The sequence below is a fragment of the Capricornis sumatraensis genome, chromosome 1, assembly GCF_032405125.1.
Source record: "Capricornis sumatraensis isolate serow.1 chromosome 1, serow.2, whole genome shotgun sequence".
NCBI classification, from domain to species: Eukaryota; Metazoa; Chordata; class Mammalia; order Artiodactyla; family Bovidae; genus Capricornis; species Capricornis sumatraensis.
The window spans coordinates 250,785,566-250,804,729 of NC_091069.1; the positions used below are offsets into that span (position 1 = coordinate 250,785,566).

The 19,164-nt window shown below is 50.0% G+C and overlaps 1 protein-coding gene across 1 annotated transcript in view; it reads right to left on the bottom strand.

Annotated features, from left to right (window-relative positions):
* ITGB2 (integrin subunit beta 2) overlaps window positions 1–12,171 on the bottom strand; it is a 30,757-nt gene extending 18,586 nt beyond the window's left edge. Inside the window, exon 1 of the mRNA XM_068971619.1 lies at window positions 12,042–12,171. The gene's annotated coding sequence lies outside the window, so the exon portion shown is untranslated. The remainder of the gene's footprint in view (window positions 1–12,041) is intronic.
* Between the last annotated feature and the right edge of the window lie 6,993 nt (window positions 12,172–19,164).

Consider the following 19,164-nt stretch of genomic DNA (forward strand, 5'->3'; position numbering starts at 1 on the left):
GGGCCGGGAGAACTGGTAAGAATTTAAACAGTAATTCAGCCATGTGGCAGTCACAGAAGGTTTAGTTTCTCCCTGAAGTACCTAGATAACAGTCTCTGAGACACTTCCTGGGTTGTTTTACAGATGCTAAAATCCACATCAAACAGAAGAAGCTGATTGAATGATGACCATGAACACACGGCCCCGGCCGACTGGATCCTGAGGACTGATAATGTTAACCCCTGTGATCCTGCCCTATTACCTCATCATCAACCAATCAGAGAACTGCACACAAACTGATCGCATACCCTGCTAAGCCCCCTCCCTCTTTTTGCCTTTAGAAATGCTCGGGGATTTGGGGGTGGGGCCTGAGCCACAGCCTCTTTGCTCTGCCCTGCAGTAGACTTTTCGCTGCTCCTGGGTGTTTCGGTTTGTCTGGCCTCGCTGTGCATCGGGCCGTGAGTTTGGGCTGGTGGCCAGCACACAGGCCTGCAGCGCCACCGCCGGCCCTACCTGCAGCAACCAGCTGTAGGCCACCACTTCCGTGTTTTTCTTTTTCTGCACCTGCTGTGCTTAAAAACCCAGCACCTGGAGTGAGGCATGGACCGGGAGCTGGGTCATCGCTGACTGGTCCTGATGCTCCCGAGGCATGATGGTCGGGGCGGGGCAGGAGGCTGGTATGCTGGTCCTGGCCCTGGGACTTGGAGGTGGAGGCAGCACCTTCAAACCCACTGCCTGCTGCGCGGGACCCAGCCGGCCGACTCCGCCCTCAGGGAGATGCTGCCCAACCCCTCCCTGGAAGTGCCCCAGGACCCAGGTCTGGCCCAAAGTGACAGACCTCCTCCAGCTCAGCTTCCAGGAGGGATGGCAGGGCTTCCTGGGCACAAGAGCTCCCAGGTCTGAGAAACCTGTAGGGCTGCGGCCTTTTAATCTGATACCAAGAGAGTGGAGAGGGTGCTGAGAAGCCAGCAAACCAGAGGCAGCGGACAGGAAGTGGGAGTGTTTTATCAGAAACCACGATCAAACCAAGATGAACAGGCTCGCCCTGAATACCTTGCCCAGTGCATTGCTGATGGTGTTGGCCAGTGTGGTGGCCTCGGGGTCCCAGATCTGGGCCCGCAGAGGCTGCGGCCCCAGGTGTGCCTGTGTGGTGGGCCACATGGTCCCTGCTGTGGCCCCTGCTGTGGCCTGTGGGCTCTGGGTGCCCGTGGGGCTGGGTCATGCCCTAGCTTCTGCTCTCGCATAACCTCTGCGTGTGTCCCAGGGGCTCTGGGTGGAGGAGGACCCCAGGGCGCCCCTGGGAAGTCCCAGTCCTTTTGAGTTCCACCCAGGCTCACCCTGCTATCTTTTTGGAGGTGACCTTGCTCCTTGGTCCCTGTCAAGTTTACAATCAGGAGCCAGAAGTGTCAAAATGGAACCGTGGATCCTTCCTGTTCAGGTCAAAAGCAGAACTCATGCCCTGCTCTGGCTTCCAGGGTCACAGAGTGGATCTGGGAAGAAGGTTTCGGTTCACTGCACGCCCACCCATTTGTGAAAGTCCGGAGTTGCCCCAGAGTTCTCTCGTTCTCTTCAGGTTCCGAAGCCAGGTGGCCTGTGGGGCCCTGTGTGCCCATGACCTCGGCTGACCAGGGCACTGCCAGATCTGGGTGGCCTCTGGAGAGCACTCCACATCTGAGCCAGAAGTGGCTCCAAGTAGAGGAGGGGAACCCCCCCACAAGTGCCCCAACCATGCATGCGGCCTGGTAGAGGGGCTATAATCTCAGCTCTCCACGCTTGCTCCTGTGGCCACAGACGGAACGCCAAAGGGTCAACAGCTGGCAGGTAACCCCATCCTGGCCTGGGGAGGCTAAGGCCCCTCAGCACCAGGCTGTGGACCCTGTGCTGCTCACAGCTGGAGCCCCTTACACACAGGGGGGATGGCGGGGGGCGGGGAGAGGGGAGGGGAGCTGATCACAGCTGATCACCCACAGGCCGCAGGTCCTGACCTTGACCACAGGAAGCTAGTGGGGGGGTGAGGTCTGTCCCCACAAGTGTCGTCCCCACTCGCTTCCTCACTAAAGCATTGGCACAGCCATGCCAACGGCTCCACCCTGGCCCCGGTGTCCACAGCCCCTCAGGGACAGGACACCTGGGCACACGGCAGCTCTGGGAGCTAAGGGAGGCCAGCCGGGAGCAGGCAGAGGCAGGGCCTGCAGCCAGCCCTGCTCGCAGCGGCAGGGAGAGGTCACAGCACCCGCGCCCCGCAGCCAGGACTGGCTATCAGAGCCTTCATGTCTGAAACCAGCATCATGGGGCTTTGCAGACCAAGGCCCCTCTAGGTGCTGACGGCTCAGGTCAGTGTCAGTCCAGGTCCCCCAGTGACACACTCTGCCTCAGCTCTCTGTGTGCCTGGGGGCGCTCGCGGGCCTGGACCAGCTTGAAGAGCCCTCATGTACTTGGGGCGCTGACTCAGCTGGGACAGCTGGTCCAAGAGCAAGGAGAAGGGCGCTCCCGCCGGCCACTCGAGCTCAGGTGTGTGGTGCCTCCCTGATGCACTCTCTTCAGATCAAAGGGCAGCCCAGCACCAGGACTCAAGGTGCAAAACCCCAAGTCCAGGCAGGTTCAGAAACCCAAGGCCACCCCCACCCCACCGCCACCCCCCAACCCACTGCCACTGGCAAGGATTTTGCATCAGAGTCACCCTTGAGCTTGACCTTGCCCAGCGGGGGGGCACTGGTGCAACTGAGTGCAACCACAGGAGGTGGTTCATCCGGAGACCCCGGGGGCCCTGAGGCTCACCCTTCACAGTGGACAGAGCTCTGAGCTTCAGGGACTGAGACTCAGAAGAAAAACTGAATCTATTCCTCTCAAAGCCCCCATACACCACAACACCCATAGTTCACATTTGGTAAAAGACAAGAAAAAGAGGAAACATCAACAAAGCAAGAAAAATTTGAGCAAGAAGCAGTGGGAGGCCCACATCCGAGGCAGGGAGAGCTGATGTCAGATCAGCTTCCTGTCAAAGACAAAGGCTCTGCCAAAGTGCAGACTCCTAGAGGAGGCCCCTCGATTGCCATCAGAGCCTGCCCTTGACAAAGGTCAGGCCATAAACCCAGAGGCAAGGCCAGTAAGTGATGAGGAACAACAGCACCCTGGGGAGCAGGTTACAAGAGGAGAAGGCAGGGTCCAGAATTCACCCTGGGAGGTGAGGATCCAAGCCTCTTTCATGTAGAAAAAGTGTTTACATCAACCTGTAGACAGGTATCAACCTGTAGACAGGTATCAACCTGTAGACAGGTATCAACCTTTTAAACCAAAAAGACAAAGTTAAGATGTAGTTGTGTCTGCTTTATGTAAAGACAAGAAAGAATTGGACAGAAGCTGATTGCAACAGAGGCTGGAACCCCCACCCCCACTCCAGGATTTAGAGTTTCAGACAGACCAGGGAAGAGGAGGAAACCACCCACCGATTCTCCGAACCCACACATTCTCAGGTCCATGAAAACCCACCACATAACGTTCATCACTTCTCAGTTCACTGTCCGTGGCAGAAATTTTCAGGGCCATAGTTTCTGGCCAAATGGGAAAAAAAAATTGATGCCCCCCATACACTTGCTAATTGGAACCTTTAAGGCACTTGGCTCAATATTGCTTAAGTCCAAGAGGAAATCAAGTTTAATGTTTACAGACATGTCAGAAAGGAGAGCACACAGTGCTCACTGATCAACACGGTGAAAACCTCTGTCCCTGCGGAGACAGAAGCCCAAGGGCCTAGGTGGCTTTGTGCCAGATGAAAAGGAGTGATGATACGCTCACCTGCAGGACAGAGAGCTGAGGTGAGACAAAGAGCCAAGGGCTCAGGAAGTAGAGTGAGGGAGGTGGGAAAGAGACAATAGAAGAAGCTGGAGAGTCTGAAAACAAACACAAAAGCTAAAATTGATAAATACACCGAAGCCCATTTCTTTGGAAAAAGCAATCCAGTAGGTCATCTGGAAGAGAGTGTATGTGGCAGTTGCCCGGGAGCTTAGAAAGGGAACGGGCAAGGCGGCTGCCAGCTGGGCAGTGGCCTCTGAAACTCATCTAGAAGCTTTGGGACAGAGTTGGTGCCGCCCTGGCCCTCAGACCAGTGGCCAGGAGAGAGAAGTGAGCGGCAGGACTCTGGCCTTGGAAGGTGCAGGGCAGAGCACATTCCTGGAGAGATGCGCCCCTTTCACATCACGGGCCAGGTCAACCCAGGTGCAGGAAATGAAATGATTAAAGGAGTGAGAGACTGTGTGTTTCAGAGTAAGGATGCTGAGCATAAAAACGAAGGGAGAAACTGTGAAGAAGATAGACTCTAAGGTGAAAACCCTAATTTGAAAAGACACATCCCAGTTGTTTATTGCAGTGCTGTTTATAGTAGCCAGGACATGGAAGCAACCTAGATGTCCATCAATAGAGGAATGGATTAAGAAGATTTGGAACATATCTCAGAGACAGAGGATAGATTCCATAAATTGTTGGAAGATAAACAAGGAATGGAGAAGGCAATGGCACCCCACTCCAGTACTCTTGCCTGGAAAATCCCATGGATGGAGGAGCCTGGTAGGCTGCAGTCCATGGGGTCACTAAGAGTCGGACACGACTGAGCAACTTCACTTTGACTTTTCATTTTCATGCATTGGAGAAGGAAATGGCAACCCACTCTAGTATTCTTGCCTAGAGAATCCCAGGGATGGGGGAGCCTGGTGGGCTGCCGTCGATGGGGTCGCACAGAGTCGGACACGACTGAAGCGACTTAGCAGCAGCAGCAGCAGCAGCAGCATACAATGGAATATTACTCAGCCAGGAGAAAAGTTTGCCTGGAGAAATGTCGATAACCTCAGATATGCAGATGATACCACCCCTATGGGAGAAAGCGAAAAGGAACTAAAGAGCCTCTTGATGAAGGTGGAAGAGGAGAGTGAAAAAGCTGGCTTAAAAAAACATTCAAAAACTAAGATCATGGTATCCAGTCCCATCACTTCATGGCATATAGATGGGGAAACAATAGAAACAGTGACAGACTTTATTTTCTTGGGCTCCAAAATCACTGCAGATGGTGACTGCAGCCATGAAATTAAAAGACACTTGCTCCTTGGAAGAAAAGCTATGAGCAACCTAGACAGCATATTAAAAAGAAGAGACATTACTTTGCCAACAAAGGTCCATATGGTCAAAACTATGGTTTTTCCAGTATTCATGTATGCATGTGAGAGTTGGACCATCAAAAAGGCTAAGAGCTGAAGAATTTATGCGTTTGAACTGTGGTGTTGGAGAAGACTCTTCAGAGTCCCTTGGACTGTGGGAGATCAAACCAGTCAGTCCCAAAGGAAATCAAGCCTGAATATTCTTTCGAAGGACTGATGCTGAAGCTACAATACTTTGGCCATTTAACATGAAGAACTGACTCTTTAGGAAAGACCCTGAAGCTGAGAAAGATAGGCAGGAGGGGAAGGGGATGACAGAGGATGAGATGGTTGGATGGCATCACTGACTCAGTGAACATGACTTTGAGCAAGCTCTGGGGGATGGTGAAGGACAGGGAAGCCTGTTGTGCTGCAGTCCATGGGGTCAGAAAGAATCAGACCCGACTGAGTGACTGAACAACAACATTACTCAGCTATAAAAAGAATGATATAATGCCATTTGCAGCAATATGGATAGACCTAGAGATTGTCGTTTGAGTGAAGTAAGTCAAAAAGAGAAAGACAAATGATATGAAACCATACCATATCGCTTACATGTAGAATCTGAAAATTGGTACAAATGAATTAATTTACAAAACAGAAACATATTCACAGACATAGAAGGCAAACTTCTGGTTACCAAAGGGGAGAGAGTGGGAAAGGATAAATTAGGAGTTGGGGATTAACATTTACACACTGCTATATATAAAACATAAATAACAAGGACCTCCTGTAGAGCATAGGGAAGGGAACCATATGCAATGTCTGTAATAACCTATAACTATAATGGGAAGGAGAAGGAAATGGCAACCCTCTCCAGTATTGTTGCCTGGAGAATCCCAAGGACAGAGAAGCCTGGCAAGCTAAGGTCCATAGGGTTGCACAGGGTTGGACACGACTGAAACAACTTAGCACACCCGCACGCACACACAATAGAAAGGAAACTGAAAAGGACAGTATACGTGGATTAATATAGATACATATATATATAAACGAATCGATTTGCTGTGCACCTGAAACAGTGCAAATCAACTGCACTTCAACACATTAAATAAAAAAGAAGACTGACTCTAAAAAAAGTTTGTAGATAAAAACTTGAGTAGATGAAAACATTCAGTATTTGTCTCATGCAGAAGGTGAATGGCAATTTTTGTGTCCAAGGAAATCTCAGGGATAAAAGCAAAAAGGCAAATACCCCATAGAAAAGTCTCTTGTAAACACAAAATTCAGAAGAGAAGAAATGAAACTTGTTATCAAACATTTGAAAAGGCTGCTCTGGATGATAATCAGGTATTCTAATCAAAATACCTAGATTTCTGGTCTAGTTATCAAACTGGACGCTGTTTTTAACAACTGTGATGCTCACAAGTGGAACCTACACAGCATGAAAATGTGTGAATGGTGAGTCCAGCTCGATTTTTCCAATAAAATGTTGCTGTGTGAAAAAAAAGTAAGTGAAAAATAACCAAACTAGGCCGTTTCTGCTGGATGGCAGCATTGTAAGTGTTTTCAATTTTCTTCATTATCCCAGTTTGTATTTTTCAAACTTCTACAATAAACATATAAACTAGTTTTTAAAAAATTCATACATTTAAGAAAATTTCAATTCTGTAGTGGTCGATGCATTGCTTTAAAATGTCTCTGGAGTCCCAAAGTGGTCAGTTTTTCTGTCCCCAGTGAGGACAGAGGGCAGTCCTCACTCCACAGACTGAGGGCAAGTGACTCTCTGCTGGGACTCTGGCTCCCAACTCGGTCACTCATTCACTCATTCTCGGAACAAGTGCTACCTGTCTGGTCTCTGGCACTGTTCTCGATTCTAGGATTTTGACTTCTGCCAAGCCCTTGTGGTACGCCAGACCCTTGTCCCTCCCCCAAACTCCCTTTACCCTGAAACCCTCACCACTGCAAAGCCAACGCACAGCCACATCCATGCTGTTTATAAAACAAATTGGGGACCTCCCTGGTGGTCCAGTGGCTAAGACTCCGTGCTCCCAATGCACGGGTTCAATTCCTGGTCAGGAAACTAGATCCCGCATGCCACAACTAAGAGTTTGCTTGCTGCAACTAAGAACTGGCACGGCAAAATAAAAATAAATATTAAAAAAAAATGAATTGGTGGATTTTCATCACTAGATATTCAACAAGGGCCTCCAGAACACTGTTGAATGGTTCCAACCCGCAACTAATTATAAAGTGTTTACTTTTCGTCTTTTGTAACCATATACAAATAAACATGTTTACAAAGTAAAAACATAGATTGGTGGAAGCACTGGTCCCGCTGGGCTGCCATTCTGTGTGTCCCCGCCCTCGGAGCACTGGAAGAGGGCGCGTGTCCCACGCTAGGGGAGGCCGCTCAGGCAGGAGCCCTGGCCCCGCTGAGGTCTCGCCCATCGAGGAGGCTGGCCTCAGTCCCTGACTTACTCCTCATCCAGCCAGGGAACACTTCCAGCCACTCCTAGCTATAGCCCAGGGCACAACTCCCCCGGAAGACCCTCCCCTGGAAGCTTCCAGAGTGGTGGAATCAGGCCACATGGGTGTGAAGGTCTCTGCATTGCAGACTGGCCAGATCTGAGCACCCAGGAATCTGACCCCACACTGTGGGCCCTGTGGTGACCCCTGGGCAGGGGGCGGAGGCTGTGAAGGCCTGGGCCAGAGCGATCGGACCACGGTAGACACAGCCAGTCTTCAGGGGGAGCCTCAGGCAGCGGGCGTGGTCCCTGCCTGGACAGCCACTCAGGACCCCAGGTCCCAGAGGACCAGGGCTGGGTGATGCTCGCAGCAGCCTCCCTGCGGGCCTGGCTGCCACTGGCACCCACAGCCTCAATTTGTCAGCAGCTCCCTGGCGTGGGGAGGCCAGACCATTCCCAGAGGTGGGGGAACCAGACCAGCTGTCATTCCCAGGGGTGGGGGGCCAGACCTGCTCCCCACTCCCAGGGGTGGGGATGGTAGCTCTGAGGGTCCCTAAACCCCAAAGCCAGGACAGATGCCAGGACTGGGGCCCCCATCAGCCTGACCCCAGGGTTGATATGCCCAAGTCTATGGCCAGTGCCAAGTGACTGTGGACAGGTCACAGTGACTTCACCTTCTGAACCTTGGTTTCCTCCTGGTCACAGAGAGCCAGGGGTGCTGTGAGCGTGAGTCTCATGTGCCAAGTCCACAGGCCCAAGGGACCTAGATGTTTGCTCAAACTCTGCTCTGAATGCGGCTGCAAAGATGTCTCTTAGATGGAGTCAACATTCAATCAGTGGACTCTGGGTAAAGCAGATCGCCCTCAATGCTGTGGTTGGGCCTCATCCAACCAGGTGAAGGCCTTAAAGGAAAGATGGTGTCCCCCAGAAGGAGAGACCTCTGCCTCTGGAAGGCCTGGAACTCCAGCTGCAGCATCAGCTCTCTGCAGATTCTCCAGCCTGTCCTGCAGACTTGCAGTCTGCCACCCTCCATAGTTTCACAGGTCAGCTCCACCAAACCAACCTCTCTGTCTGTACAAACACACGCAAACACGTGCACATGTTTACACACACACACACACACACACGTGCACATGTCCTGTTGGCTCTGTCTCTCTGGGGAGCCCACACTTCATAGCTCCCAGGAGAAGCACCCCAGGTTCAGGGAAAGCTGCTGGAGGCATTTTTTGACAGCACCTCCAGGTAGGTGGGCACAGCTGTGCCTTCCTGCTCTGTGTGTTTCAGAAGCGGCAAGGGTGCCTGGCTCCCACATCTCTCTGCCCCCAGCAGAGCCCTGCAGTGGTGGCACCCCAGCCCTGAGTCCATGTGCATGGTTGCAGACCTGACCTCATGGGGTGCCATGCTGAACAGGGATCATGCCAGGGCTCACGTGGAAACTTGGGCCTGCTGGCTCCCTGGCACCCCAGCCCTGCTGCTCGACTGCTGGGACGGTGAGCAGCCTAGACACCTCTGGCTACTGGGGGGGACCCTGGAACAAGCAGGAAGACCTGCCCGGGTCACAGATTGGCAGCTTGGGGACTTAATTGCACCTCCTGCTTCACCAAGATGCCCACTCACCAGTGTTGGGAGCGACTGGAAACCCCAGGCCCGCCCTAGGGCTGCCGTCTGCATGGCCTGCCCTGCCCAGGGTTGAGGGGTGATTGGGGGATGATAGGGGAGGTGGGGGAGGGGAAAGCAGGGGACATGGCTCTTTCTGAACAGTCCAGGTTCCCTGCCCACTGTGGTAGCTGGACATGGACTCCATTAGCCTGACCATGACCCCATGTCCAGGGACAGGGCCCCAGAGGCCAGGCAGGTGACAGGTGGCAGCACGGCTGGGACAGGTGGGTCTTGGCATCCTGGGGCCCCTGGGGCTTGGCCCCCCACCCCGTTGGCCACTCTCTCAGTAGGGGCGGCGGGTTTGGGTAGCACCTTCTTCAGACCTCGGCTCCTGGCTCAGGTGGGATTGGGTGAGATGACAACAGAACCGACAGCCCATTTTAGGTCTTGTTTGGGGAAAAGTGAAATAGACAGGGGCCACATCAGCATCGTAGCCCCGCCCACCTGCGGTGTCACTGGGACTTCACTATTCCCAGAGCCTGCATTCTCAGCTGGCCCCGCTGTTCACGGGGGCTCAGTCACTAGCTCCTGGTAGCTGCCCCTGTGACGTCGGCTCCAGAGGGACTGAGGGACACGCGCAGTGACAGGTGTGCCGGCTACCGGGCCCCGCCCCCGCAAGCCTTCCAGACCAGCAGGGCTAGACTCACACAGGGCCGCCTCGGGCTCCATGCTGCCCCACCCATGGGGTGAAGACCTCTTCACAGTCCAGTAACCAGCCAGGCATGGCCTGAGCTGAACTTGTGGGGCCCTATGGACACAGGCCAGCCTTCCCCACAGGCCCACGTCGCCACCTCCCAGGGAAGTGGTTTTTGAATCACAAGCTGATTAGATCGTCAGCTGGAGTGCAAACTACCAGCCCATTTCACAGATGGAGGCTGAGCAGCCAGCCTGACCCCCACCCATCCGGCCAGTGTGTGGGTGGGCCTCTCCCATCCCCTGGACAGCGGCGCCCCCTCTGCTGAGCTTTGGAGAGGCCCCCCACTACCTGGGGTATCTCCCCTCAGAAACTTCCAGGAGCTGACTGTGACCTGCCCCAGGGCTGCACTGGCTTGGTCCAAGCTGACAGCTGTGGGCAGGCACGCCCATGCTGGTTTCAGCTTGGAAACCCGAGGCTGCCGGGGCTGAGTCTGGCTGCCTGGCCGGCCGAGCCCCCAGGAAATATCTCGATTTACTTCCGTCGGGACAAATCGCATGGCAGCCAAGAGGCCCCTCTCCCTGAACTCATCTGGGTCCTTGGACCCTTGTCCCTCCACTCCCAGGGGGATAGGCCTCCAAGGTCCTGGTTGTGGGAGATTTAGGTCACACACCCAATGACACCGTAAATCTTAACTGTCTCCCTGCATTTTCACATCTTTAGGCCAGAACCCAGGAGCCTTCTGGACCCTGAGAGAAGAAGCAGGCCTGCCTTCAACAAAATGCACCATGGACACACACACACAGACACACAGACACACACAATGTACCATGGACACACACACAGACACACAGACACACAATGTACCATGGACACACACACACAGACACACACAATGTACCATGGACACACACACAGACACACAGTGTACCATGGACACACACACAGACACACATACACACAATGTACCATGGACACACACACACAGACACACAGACACACAATGCACTGTGGACACCCAGACACACAGTCACACACACACACAGACAGACACACATACACAATGTACCATGGACACCCAGAGACACAAAGTCACACAGACATAGACACACAAAGACACAGACACAAACACACAATGCATGGTGGACATATACACACACATAGACACACAGATACACAGACACACAGATACAAATATACAGAGACACACACACACACACACACACACACAATGCACCGTGGACACACACACACAGACACACAGACGTAGACCCGAACACACACAGATACATACAGAGAGACACACACAGACACACATACACACACAGACACAAACACACACAGATACAAACATACAGAGACACACACAGACACACACATGCACAATGCACTGTGGACACACACACACAGACACACATACAGAGACACAAACACACACAGACACACACACAATGCACCTGGATACACACACAGCCAGACACACACAAAGCACTGTGGACATACACATATGCACAGAGACACACATACACTCAGAGGTACCACACGCACACAGACACACACACAGACACAAAATGCACCATGGACACACAGACACGTACCTACTCAGAGGTACCACACACACAGGGGCTCTGCTGGAGGACAGACCTGCCCGGCCAGTCGTGGAAGCATGAAGAGAGGATGGGGACAGGCGAGGGCAGGAAGAGGAAGGCACAAGGCAGGGGGAGGAGGGGGAGGCCCGGGAACCCTCCTGCAGAGCCCGGCCACACGGACCCCGTACCCCCCAGAGGGGCCTGGCCTGCCTCCAGCCTCCTTCTGCCTCTGCGGGGCCTCGTGGCCCCCACATTGGGGGCTCAGTAAGTGCCTGGGCCTTGCTGAGAGACTCCCGCAGTGGGGCCGAGGCTGAGGTCTGAGCGCATCCTTCCGCCATGCTGGTCCCATCCCCTTGGTTACGTGCCTCCCAGCAGCCAGCAGCTCTGCAGCAGTGGGCTCAGCACTTCCCCTTGCGGGGTCTCAGCTCAAGGGGCCTGGAGCGGACGACCAGGGCCACCAGGGCCCCTGCAGCCTGGGCTCCTCGGAGCTGCTTCCCTCGGGAAAGACAGCAGCCAGGGCCTCAAGGCTGAGCAGTTCCCCTTCAGAGAAGCTAGCCCGGACACAGAGGAGCCTCTGTCCACTCACCCCTGGATGCCCTGGAGACCACAGTAGGGGTGTCCCAGCTAGACTGGCAGGGGCTTCGGCTCTGCTCTTCACCAGGCTGATGCTTCACGGGTCTGGGAAGACACTGGGCACTGGAGACCCCACTGGTGAAGGCGCGAAGCTTCCTGTTCTAAGTCAGCAACTTGGAGGAAGTAGTTACATGTGGTTGATTGCACCACATGGGGCCCGTCATCCAGCCCCGGCCCCTCTGCCTACACAGCTCAAGCCCAAGGGCTGTCAGAGGAACCAACATGCACACAGACACACCATCCATTATACATGCTCAGGGCGGGAAGGGACTGGGGACACACCATCCATTATACATGCTCAGGGCGGGAAGCGGAACAGGGTGGGACTGGATGGAGTGGGAGCAGGGCCCCTGGCAGCGCCGCCTGCGCCCTCAGGGTATGGGGAACCCTGGAGGGCTGTGCCCAGGAATTTGCACCCTTGGAAGGGATAGCCTGCACACGGAGCACCCCCATCAGAGAAGAAGCAGACAGGCACAGAGGGTGCAGACTTGTATCACAGCAATGGAGAAGCATCACAGGGCCCGGAGGGCAGACGAGAAGGTGGAGAGCGAGTCAGTGAGCAGGCTGTGGGGCCAGCTGGGGGGACAAAGGAACAGGGCAGAGGGCAGAGGAGCTCCGGGAGAGAACGAGAGGGGAGAGGCTCAATCAGCAGGGGAAAAGCTCCAGATCCAAGAGAAAGAGAGAGAATCCAGATGAAGGGGCTGCTGCTTGTCTTGGGAGGAAGGAAAAAGGTCCCCAAACTGGGTAACATATGATGTTATCACAGAACATTAATGACAGAAAACAGTACAGATTCAGAGAGACAGAGATGGAGAGAGACAGAGAGAGACAGAGAGCACACAGGAGGAAGCGGAGGATTAGGATGAGGAGCAAGAGAGGAGAGGAGACACAGACTGATTACATCCACAAAGAAACAGAATGCAGTCTTCAGATGAACCCAGTCTCACATACATAAACTACCGTTAACTCTGTTTGGAAGATGCAATCTCAAAGACAGACAGATGAAGAAATCCAAGAGGAATCCAAGGGTGGGTGTGGGGCAACAGTAACCAAAGAAATAAGTAAAAATCGTTAAGCCTAAGTAACTGTTGACTTTAAACTAATGATAGGAAACATTTAATATTCAAATTAAAGTTTAATATTTTAATTTAATATTTAATCTTAATAATATATTGTGACTTGTTGTTCAGTTGCTAAGTCATGTCCGACTCTTTGCGACCTCATGGACTGTAGCACAACAGGCTTCCCTGTCCTTCACCATCTCCCGGAGTTTTCTCAAACTCACATCCATTGAGTCAGTGATACCATCCAACCATCTCATCCTCTGTCACCCACTTCTCCTGCCCTCAACCTTTCCCAGCATCTGGGTCTTTTCCATTGCATTGGCTCTTCACATTAGGTGGCCAAAGTACTAGAGCTTCAGCTTCAACATCAGTCCTTCCAATGAATATCCAGAGTTGATTTCCTTTGGGATTGACTGGTTTGATATCCTTGCTGTCCAAGGGATTTTCAAGACTCTTCTCCAGCATCATAATTCTAAAGCATCAATTTTTTGGTGCTCAAATGGGAAACATTTAATTTTACATGTGGTAACTATTAAAACACTTTTAAAGAAGAGAAATAGGCATGTCTTCCCTGGTGGTCCAATGCTTAATAACCTGCCTGCCAATGCAGGGGACATGGGTTTGATTCCTGCCAGTGAACTAGGATCCCATACGCTGTGGAGCAATTAAACCTGAGCGCTGCAACTACGGAGCCTGTGCACCCTGGAGCCTGTGCTCCACAACAAGAGAAGCCCCTGCACGCCACCACTACAGAAAGCCCATGAGCAGCAACAAAAACCCAGGGTGGCCAAAAGTCAACAAAATAAGAAAGTAAATATTTTTTAAAAAGAACAGAAATAGGAAGTGCATAGCTGAAGAAGGAGGAAATATGAGGAAAAAAAAATTAAAGGCAGAAGCAATAGAACAACAAGAAAGGATTGTGAACTAAGAGCACACAGTAAGACTTCAGGAATGGTTTCAAAAATTCCAGAGAAACCAGAGTTCCAGGGTTGCAGCACTCGTGAACAGGCCACTCTCCCCCTCTTCAAATAAAGCCTTGGTGACTTTTTTTGAAAAAAAAGAACAAGTTCCAATTAGATGTCTTCTATAAATGGAACTTCCTCTTTATGGAACTGTTCCAGAAAATACAACAAAAAAGGAAGGAGAGATTGAGAATTTCCCTGCATCATGCCCACCGGTCTCTCACCAGATGCAGCAATGACTGTCTCTGGCGGTGACCCCACAGAGACATGCCAGTCACAGAGACACCCCTGCCACTCACAGACGTGTCGCCTGCTGCCCTAGGCCTTGGAAAACGTAGCAACAGACTTTAAGGTAATCATCAAGTAAATAAAATAATTGATATTGAAGCTGAAACTCCAATACTTTGGCCACCTGATGTGAAGAACTGATTCACTGGAAAAGACCCTGATGCTGGGAAAGATTGAAGGCGGGAGAAGGAGACGACAGAGGATGAGATGGTTGGATGGCATCACCGACTCAATGAACATGAGTTTGGGTAAACTCTGGGAGTTGTTGATGCACAGGGAGGCCTGGCGTGCTACAGTTCATGGGGTCACAAAGAGTCAGACACAACTGAGCAACAGAACTGAACTGAACTGAACTGAAATAAAACAAAAATATCAATGTTTACTCTTGGACCCCAATCACATCAACACTTTATCTCTTTGCCTGGGAACAAGGAGGACAGAGGGCTGGGCTAGTGGGCGTGGCAGGGATGAGTGAGCACCATCGAGGCTGGAGAGAAGCCCCCAGGACCAAGAGCAGGTTGCATGAGAGAAGAGTAGGTGTGGGAACCCCAAGACAAGAGACTGGAGAGACAGGAGCCGCTTACCACGCCTGGATGGCAGGACATTCACAAACTACTGTCAACAGCTTTAGGCGTGTTAAAGATTTCGTGATTATCTCAAAGAATCATCACCTTTTAGAGTCCCAGGTTAGGATATTTGCACAGGATGTTCCGGGTTTGCTTCCAAACAATCAGGGGTGGGGTAGGTGGGAGAGAATGGAGAGTGAAAGTGAAGCCGCTCAGTCGTGTCCGACTCTTTGTAACCTGGTGGGTTGTAACCCACCAGGCTTCTCCGTCCATGGGATTCTCCAGGCAAGAATACTGGAGTGGGTTACCATTTCCTCCTCCAGGGGATCTTCCCGACCCAGGGATCGAACCCCCTTCTCCTGCATTGGAGGCAGATGCTTTAACCTCTGAGCCACCAGAAATCCCACCAGGGAGAGAGTGGGCAAGGATGTAAATAAGACAAGATTAGCCTAGAAGCGATCGTTGTTGAAGCAGATGCTGAGGACACATGGGTTCATTAAACTGTCTGGTCTATTTGTATATGTGTGAAATTTTCTGCAGTAAAAATTTTTAATTTTAAAAAGAAGCATAAAGTTGCCTAATGGGGGTAGAGGTTCAGTTTTGCAAAATGAAAAAGTTCCAGAGTTTAATTGCATGACAATGCAAATATACTTAATAACAGTGAACTTTACACTTAAAAATGGTAAAGATGGCTAAATTGATGTTATGTATTTTACCATAATTAGAAAGAAAAAATGTTACCTATTAGCTAAATTGTTAAAAGTGACACCGAAGGCTGAAAATAAAGGATTGGAAAACATACATATCACATAAAAAACACTAAAGATGCAATATAGAGATAATATTAAAAGATAGAATTAAATGCAAAAAACCACATTAAATGAATAAATAAAGATGTACAGAATGAAAGTTCCAATCCACATAGAAAGTTCAGCCATCCTAAATCTTTATATACTAAACAAAATCACAATACATAAAAAACAAAAACTGAAAAATACATAAGTAAACAGATATAACCACAAACATAGTAAACATCTTAATATGCCTCTCTCAGAAATGAATAGATCCCAAAGAAAATTAGGTCTATGGAGAACTTGAGGAATATAATCCCCGGAGGCAGGCATTGCAACTCACTCCAGTATTCCTGCCTGGAGAATCCCATGGACAGAGGAGTGCGGTGGGCTACTGTTGCAGAGTTGGACATGACTGAAGCAACTTAGCACACGTGCACAACTCTTTAACTTGTATGCAGTAAAGTTAAAAAGGGAGGGAAGTAACAAGCAGATCATTTATTAAGCCACAAAGGAAATTTCTATTTGTCCTAAAGCACAGAGATCATAAGGAGGCCAAATTCAGTGTAATAAAAGTAGATGATAAGCAAAGAAGGGTGTGTGTATATTAGTCACTCAGTTGTGTTTGACACTTTGTGACCCTAAGCTACTCCATCCGTGGGATTCTCCAGGCAAGAATACTGGAGTAGGTAGCCATTCCATTTTCCAGGAGATCTTCCTGACCCAGAGATGGAGACCTGATCTCTTGCACTGCAGGCACATTCTCTACTGTCTGAGCCACTAGGGAAGCCTGAAGCAAAAAATAGCAGTAAAGAAAAACCCAGCACTCCCAAACTGGAGCCAAACCCAACATGGAATAAAAAGATATCTTGTGGCCTTTCATGCACGAGAAGAAGCAATTAAAGTATGGATCTGGAGCTGTCTGTATCCTCATGAGACGCCCAAAACCATAACACTGAGGTTATATTCAAAAACAAACCGCAGAAGAAGGCTTCCTACTACACCACGCACATTCGACACGATCCCAGGAAAAATACCCACACACTCAGGAACCCACATCCAAGGCAGAGGCTGCCTCTGCAGGTGAGAAGGCAGTGGTCCTGGGAGATGGATACAGAGGGCTTCAGTTTTGTGTTTTAAAGTTTTATGTAGAAGAAACAAGAAAACTTCTGGGCAAAATAAAGCAAAATATTAAGATTTGATGAAGTTGGATGGTGGGTATATGGGTGTTCATTATGCTGATCTCCATGCTTTTCTATAGTCTCGAAACAATTTATTTTCTTTTTTAATGAGCATTTTTAAAACAAAAACTTTATTCATTATTTTTACAGTTTTGGCCATACTGGGACCTTTGTTACTGAACCAGGATTGAATCCTCACCCCCTGCACTGAAAAGTGGGATCTTCACCACTGGACCACCAGGGAAGTCTCCAAATAATTTTTCTTTCTTTCTTTCTTTTTTAAAGGAACTAACAGGGAGTGACTGAAAATGAGCATGGAGATCTTTTGGGGGTAAGGGAAATACTTTAAAAATGGACTGTGGTGGTGACCAAATAAATTTGCAAATCCAGCTAAAATTCATCATCATTAAATCGTACACTTAATATGAGCAGTATTGGCTTGCAAGCTCTGTCTTAATGCAGCTGTAAAAAATGAATTTAGATTAAGAATAAGAAAAAAAGGGCCAGTAGCTTCCAGTCCCAGCTGAGACAGAGTAAGCCTACCCTACTCCATCTCTACAGTGACCACAGCTGAAAATATCACACAGGATAAAATGGAGCAACTTTCCAGACAGAGTAGGGAGAGAAATCAAAACCTGATGAAAGGCTGATTTCATTGCAGATGTCTCCTATACCCACAGGTTAGATTCAAGGTAGCTTGAACCCCAGGAGAGACAGGAGGCATGGCCAAGAGAACCTTTCCTTTCTGGTCCGTGGACTGGGAGGAGGAATGCTCTGAAAGACAGACAGAGTGAAAGAGATGCCCTGTTTCATTTCCCTAGTCTTGCCCTGGGGGCAAATTCCTGTCCCAACGCCACACTCCCAGGATGGCGGTAGTGGTAGCAGCAGCTACAGCAGCAGAAGCTCTGGTCACTTTGACCCAAAGGCAACCCAGTCACAGAAAGCAGGAGGCACACCAATGCAGGAGGCTGAAGCTCTGCTTTATAGCCAGAGGACAGGAAAGGAAGCCTCAGGAAGCTGGAGAACTTGGGAGAAATTAAGAAGAAGATCAAGAAGGAGAACACATAAAGCTTCACATGAAGTTCCAGACTCAACTCTGGGCTGGAAATGTATGGAAATGACCCAATAGAGCAAGTCAAAGCCTTTGAGAGTTGAATCATGGTGTAGATAGACCACTGTCAAGGTTGAAAACTGGACCAGGGGGTGCAGATGCGAAGTGGATTCAAATAGCACTGCAGAGAGTCTGAAAAGTAAACTCACATTGGAGCCACATCCCGCAGGAGGCAGATCTGAACTTGTCTAACCCAACCAGGCTGATGGGTGGGGTGAGGGCAGGGCTGGGGGGAAGAGCAATATTGGAGAACACTGGAGAAGATTTTGAGAGGATCATTAAACAATGTCCAAAATGTTTAAAACATAGTCCAAAAGTTCCCAAACAACAATAACAACAAAGAAAATCTGACCAAATTGTAAGAGAAAACAAAAATACTAGGTGCCAACTCTGAGATGATCCAAATGCTGAAATTATCACGTAAAGCATTAAAATCAGTAACTTAAAATATACTCTATTATGTAAAAAACACATCTTGAAACAAATGCAGAAATATAAAAACTTCAGCAGCAATATAAAAGCTATAAAAAGAAAAAATGGTATTAAAAATATGATTATAGATATTAAAAAATTCACTGAGTGGGCTTACTAGGAGGGTAGTGAAGATAGCAGAGTGAGTGAATTTGGGGACCAGTAGAAATTATCCAATATTAATGATAGAGAGAAGAAAAGATTGACAACAAATGAAGAGAGACTGGGGACCTGTGGAATAATATCAAGAGACCTAACACTTGCGTCACTGAAGCCCCAGGGTGAGAGGGGTAAAGGGCTGGCCCAGAAAAAGTATTTGAAAAAATAATGGCTGAAAAATGCCCCAAATTTGATGAAAAAGTATACATTTACAGATTAAAGAAACTTAGCAAACCCCTAACAGGATAAAGCTGAAGAAAATCAAGCCTATACACACCCTACTCAGAGTGCTGAAACCAAAGACAAAGAAAAATGTCCCGAAAACAGCCAGAGTAGACGACGCGTCACATGCAGAGGAAATCTGCTGGAATGACAGCAGATTTCCCGCCAGAGTCCACGGGTGCCAGAAGACAATGGAACAACCCGTACAAAAGCTTCGAAAGGAAAGAAGTCTTTCCCCTCAGCTATGAATTCTGTTCCCAC